Genomic DNA, 6,619 nt, shown 5'->3' with positions numbered 1-6,619 from the left:
TAAGTGGCGCTGCCACTACGAGCGAAATAAGTAATACCGTCCCGCGGGTTACGCGCGGACACTTCTGAAAAACCGTGCTCGTCTGTGTAAGTGGCGCTGCCACTACGAGCGAATAATACCGTCCCGCGGGTTACGCGCGGACGTTGTGCCGGAAAACAAGGCGCTCGTCTGCGTAAGAGGAGCGACCTCTACGAGCGGGCTCAATCCCATAGTACTGCCCCGTGACATGCTAGGCACTCGTCTGTGTAAGAGGTGCGACCCCTACGAGTGGGTGGATCAAACCAGCAGTCCCTACCCTTAGAGTTCCAATGGTAAAGTGATCACTTACTCGTATCGCACTCTCATCGAAAACCATAGATAACCGTTTGCATTGCTCGTAAATATACCATAATGAAACATTATTTAAACACATAATTGCTTGCATTGCTTGTAAGAGTATCATGATAAAACATAATTTAAGTACGTGTCCCTCGCCCCGAAAACAGTTTAAAAATAGTGAAAACAGTGAAAATAGGGGCTGTGAGACTCACCTGTGGTTCTTGTTAAGGGATTAATCGAGATTCGGGTTTTCTTGGTGTTGGCCTCGGAATTGAAGGTCTAGAATACGATTAAATAACAAGAAGTATATATATTAAGATCAAGAAATAGGAGAATATAAGGGTTGGAAATTAGATCTCAAGGTTATAATCTCGGCTTACCTAGTAACAGGATCGGAAATGAAAACAACGGATGCTTGGGAGATGATTAGTGCAAGTTTGCAGTTCTTAAGAGAGAAGTTTGAAGTGTGTTTGGGTGATAATTTGGGTTACATATTTATAGGCAAGATTTAGGGAACACAATCCCTTGCTTTAGGGGATTGTAATCTTTTCATATCTAGGTGTAATGATGATAAAGTATGGAAATTATTATTATTTATTTAAAAGTGGAGGTGATTGGTCCTAGGGAGTGGATAAAAGATTCTGATTTGATTTGGACAGGACATGCAGGTCTGTGGTTGGTGCGAGTGGGGTGGCCGACAGTTGACTTTTCATGTTACAGTGTGCTTTTTCAGGTACTTTTGTCAGTGTACAGTAAAAAGTGGAAATCTCTGAAACACGCTACTGTTTTCTTTTGGGCGGGAATAATCCTCCTTAAATCTGGAGATTAGGCTAAGTGTTCTGCGCGTATAACTTTGTGCGCATAGCTTTCTGCGTGAAGGACATTTCTTTGCTGCGGGTAGGTACGTAACCTTCTCGCAGTCAGGGACATTGAGTTTCATTTGTAGATTCTCCAGGTGGTCTTGGTATTTCAACATAGTGATCAGTTATGTTGAAGTCAATTCCATCTTGGAGCTTCAGACAAACTAACTCTCAATGTTCCCGCCATGCGGGGAGGTTAGTTCTCCTTCCGCACGCGCATAAACGATTTAGGATGCACCCGCCTTAGCATCATGCGGGACGGTCAACCCATTAGACAACATAAAGTTAAGTTACATGAAAACATAAAGCCAAAACATTCGCGCATGGCTCATATAACATATGCCCACGCTGGTTCTTACATCGCGCGCTCGCGCAGGGCGCACATAACAATTGCCCGCGCTGATTCTAACATAGCGCGCTCGCGCAGGGCGCACATAACGTGCCCGCGCTGACTCTAACATAGCGCGCTCGCGCAGGGCGCACATAACGTGCCCGCGCTGATTCTAATTTAGCGCGCATAATATTCACAATCACCTAATTATTAGGTTGATTACTTAGTTTATAGGGTTGGGAAATTACCGGGTGTCACATGATATCATAATGTTATTACCTCGGATCGATTCTCAATATTCCCTCTTGGTTTTGGCTAGAGAAAGAGAAGATGAGAGAGAGCTTAAGTGTGTGTTTTTGATGGTGTATGGAATGAGTGGAAATGAATGGATAATGGGTTAATTAAAGTTTATATATCATGGGTCATGGGCTTAAGCCCATGGTCTTTCTCACTTCCTTATTAACCCAAGTCCATAACCCATATTACTTAACGCAACACAAGCCCGTCTCATAATAACTCATATTTTATTTTAATAACCGAAACGAGAAACCGGGATGTTACATTGATGGTAGGTTTTCTAGAAAAGGCAATCATTTTAATAAGAATTTTGAACGGGACATGGATTAAACAATCTTCAAACCTTGAGGGATCATAAATATGGAATCTCAAAGGGGTTTCACTAATTGAAGTTGTTGTCGATAATGTGGATCTCGAGTTCTCCTATGATCGTGAATGTGCAATGACTCAATTAAATTTTTGTGGAAATATGAATATAGAGCGTATTCAAACTTTTTATCGCATTCAATCATAGATAAATTAAAAGATCTTGACTTTAAAATTTTGTATTAAAAATAATAAAAATCTTGACTTATTCATACACTGCAATTTTGGTATGTGATACGAGTGCAGGTATTAATCAAGATATTTTATCAAAAATTTTCAAACATAATACTATCGCATTTATTATTAAACGTATCTTTTTTTATTACACAGCTATAAATAATCCTTAGATTCATACTTTCTAAACCACATCATTCTTTGCTATACACAATTGTTTGTATTATTCTTTGAAAAGTAGATTGGGTAGTTTTAAGATAGACAAATTTCTACCACATGGGGTTGTTCATAGTGTTCCATTATATATTCAAGTTATATGAGTGCTTTGTTAAAACTATGATGGTACGCTATGAACAATCAACATGTTGTAGAAAAGTTTCATCTTTGTCACGTTTGAGCAAAATAGGGATTTTATTTACGACCTCCCCTGCTTAAATAATCATGAAAATCCATGTAAGCGGTATTACATACGTTATTTTAAAATTTTAAAGTGCAACCTAAAAATTATTGGGGTTGTAACTTTCAAATTACAAGGAAATGTTACTTGTCTAAAATATATTTATTTTTAGAAATTCATAACTAAATTCACGACCTCTAATTGTTTTTTTGTGACACGCCTTTATATTATATCATGTTCAATAATATAGTTTAATATATACACATTAACCATATGCACGAGAAATGATAATTAATTGTCAGTTATATATAATTTTCGTTTGTTTTGGGAACTTGGAATTTTATAATCTTTGTTCACGAGAGACTCGTTATCTAAACAATAATGGAATGAAATATTTTTCCTTACGAGCCTTTCAATATATATAGCCAAGAAGTTGATGCTTAATTCACATTGTATTAAATAGCGAAACTACATAGTATGAAACAATCACACCTATATGAGTTCAATCACTAATATTACTTTTTTTGAATTAATTCACTTCTACACTTGGTGTTGATAAATATAAATTAACTTATTACAAATTGAAAAGGATTACCACAAGGACATAATACACTATGTATATCAACAACAAACTAAGACATTTTACTGGCTTTATTAAAAAAAATACTCAAGAAATTCTATTGCGACACCCAAATTTATTGTTGTTCATCAAAGTAGATTTTGATGTCAAATTTTGTTCATTTGGTCTTCGTTATCATCTCCAAGTATTAGGATATGTCACCCTCCTTCGTAGATATTATTAGGGTATGTCACCCTCCTACATAGATATTATTAGGGGCTGCCACCCTCCTTCACAGATATTATTAGGGTCTGCCACCCTCTTACTGTCAATTCATACATACATTCCTTTACCTTTATATTTATATACTTTCATACATACTCATAATCTTTTCTACTTCATTCATATATTATACATACATCATTCATAGACATTCATATATCATACATATATCATTTATAAACAGTCACATAGTATACTCTTACCACTTAAAGTAAGTGTATTAACTAAACACATCGAGTATGCACACAGCCCCGAAAACATAACAAGGAAGTGGGGCTAGAAACTCACCTGGATCCTGTTCTTTCTGAGTTTATAGTAATGCACCTCTTTAGTTGTGCACGGCTAACTGTATAATAATTACAAGTATTAATTACTAACCCTATTCACATCATACTTCTATATTAATAAAACCCTCGACGAACAGGGGTCCAGGGGCAGCGCACTTGGCAGTGGGGTTCTAGGGAGCCAGGTGGGGTCCAAGGGGCAGAGCCCCTGGATGGGGTTAAGCTGTGATTAGCTTATCGTGTTACTTTCCATGCCCTATACACTTCCCTTTGTGAGTCCACTTGTGTTAGTTCTACTTTTAACAGTTAGACAATCAAACAGTTCGTATCATCATATAATCCTATCTATAGCAATTAAGCTAACTTAGTTGCACATTCTTACATTGCACTTGAAATTAATCATGTATTTTACCTTTACTTAGCTTGCTTGAGTGACACAAGGCTTTCTTGAACTGGCATCTTCATTCTTTTCTTACTTATGTCCCATTCTTTGTTCGAGTCGAAGCATGTAGGATGCTTAATTCTCTCAAACTTATGCTCTGATACCAACTTGTGAGTCCCTGCTCCCGGTGCCCTACGTTGGACGTTGGATTTACTCATAAACACAGTTCTAAATATCAGAGTTAATTAAAACTTTCGCGGAATATAATAACTTTCAATAAACATTTCATATCATTTCAAAAACTTGTCTAAAACAAACATCTTTTGTCTTTCATAATAAAACATCATAAAATAAATCTCCAGATGCCAGCTCTTTATTCTTCTGCCATGTGCCTCCTCAAGCTAGCTGCCTCATCCTACTCACCTGCGTGCATACTAAAAGTCAGCTACGCTGAATGAGTTCTAGTTAATCAGGCAAGATACAATACATTCACATACTTACTTATATGTATTCGAAGATACATGTTACTTACTTAACATGCTCGTCTTTCTTTCGTACATACATAAGTATATACCTTCATTCTTACTTTCATTCTTTTTTTCTTTCTTTCGTATTTTAATCTTACTTTACATACATACTTATATGTTTTAAAGAGTCTTTCGCCTTATAACCTCACATATTTTATTAGGGTCTGTCACCCTCCTTCACATATATTATTAGGGTCTGCCATTCTTCTTCACGTATATTATTAGGGTATGCCACCCTTCTTCACATATATTATTAGGTCTGCCACCCTCCTACACAGATATTGTTAGGGTCTGCCACCCTCCTTCATAGATATTATTTGGGTCTGCCACCCTCTTACCGTCAATTCATACATACCTTCCTTTACCTTTATATTTATATACTTTCATACATGCTCATAATCTTTTCTACATAATTCATATATCATACATACAACATTCATAGACATTCATATATCATACATATATCATTTATAAACATTCACATAGCATACACTTACCACTTAAGGTAAGTGTACTAACTAAATACATTGAGTATGCGCACAACCCCGAAAACATAACAACGAAGTGGGGCTAGAAACTCACTTGGATCCTGTTTCTTTCTGAGTCTATAGTAATGCCCCCTCTTTAGCTGTGCACGGCTAACTGTATAATAATTACAAGTATTAATTAACTAACCCTATCCACATTATATTTCTATATTAATAAAACCCTCAATGAACGGGGCCCGGGGCAGCGCCCCTGGCAACGGGGTTCTAGGGGTGGCAGCCCCTAGCGAGGTCCAAGGGGTAGAGCCCCTGGCTGGGGTTAAGCTGTGATTAGCTTATCACGTTACTTTCCGTGTCCTATACACTTCCATTTGTGAGTCCACTTGTGTTAGTTCTACATTTAACTGTTAGACAATCAAACAGTTCATATCATCATATAATCCTATCTCTAGCAATTAAGCTAACTTCGTTACACATTTTTACATTAAACTTGAAATTAATCATGTATTTTACCTTTACTTAGCTTGCTTGAGTGACACAAGGCTTTCTTGAACTGGCATCTTCATTCTTTTCTTACTTATGTCCCATTCTTTGTTCGAGTCGAAGCATGTAGGATGCTAATTAATTCTCTCAAACTTATGCTCTGATACCAACTTGTGAGGCCCCGCTCCCGGTGCCCTACGTTGGACGTTGGATTTACTCATAAACACAGTTCTAAATATCATAGTTAATTAAAACTTTCGCGGAATATAATAACTTTCAATAAACATTTCATATCATTTCAAAAACTTGTCTAAAACAAACATCTTTTGTCTTTCATAATAAAACATCATAAAATAAGTCTCCAAATGTCAGCTTCTTTATTTTTCTGCCATGTGCCCTTCTCAAGCTAGCTGCATCATCCTACTCACCTGCGTGCATACTAAAAATCAGCTACGCTGAGTGAGTTTTATTTAATTAGGCAAGATACAATACATTCACATACTTACTTATATGTATCCGAAGATATATGTTACTTACTTATATGTATCCGAAGATACATGTTACTTACTTAACCTGCTAGTCTTTCTTTCGTGCATACATAAGTATATCCTAAAACCAAACATTTTTCAGCCATAATTCCGGCCACAGATTCAGCCGCTGTATGAGAAAAGGCATAGGAGTCCGAAGTAGATGAAGATAGTGGGACGATTGAGTCATAAACTCTCATGTGATGAAGATAGGCGGCGGGGGCGGCGTTGACCTGTGATGAAGATAGGCGGCGGTGATGTTGTATCTTTGGGTTTGATAGAGATGAGAATATAAGACGATGGAGTGCATGTTGAATGCCTTTAGGTTATTAATTATTTAACCTTTT

The sequence above is a fragment of the Bidens hawaiensis genome, unplaced genomic scaffold (assembly GCF_021521415.1).
Source record: "Bidens hawaiensis isolate Kalapana, Puna unplaced genomic scaffold, B.hawaiensis_p1.1 tig00015855_1, whole genome shotgun sequence".
NCBI lineage: Eukaryota > Viridiplantae > Streptophyta > Magnoliopsida > Asterales > Asteraceae > Bidens > Bidens hawaiensis.
Note: the sequence above shows the minus strand (reverse complement) of the source record.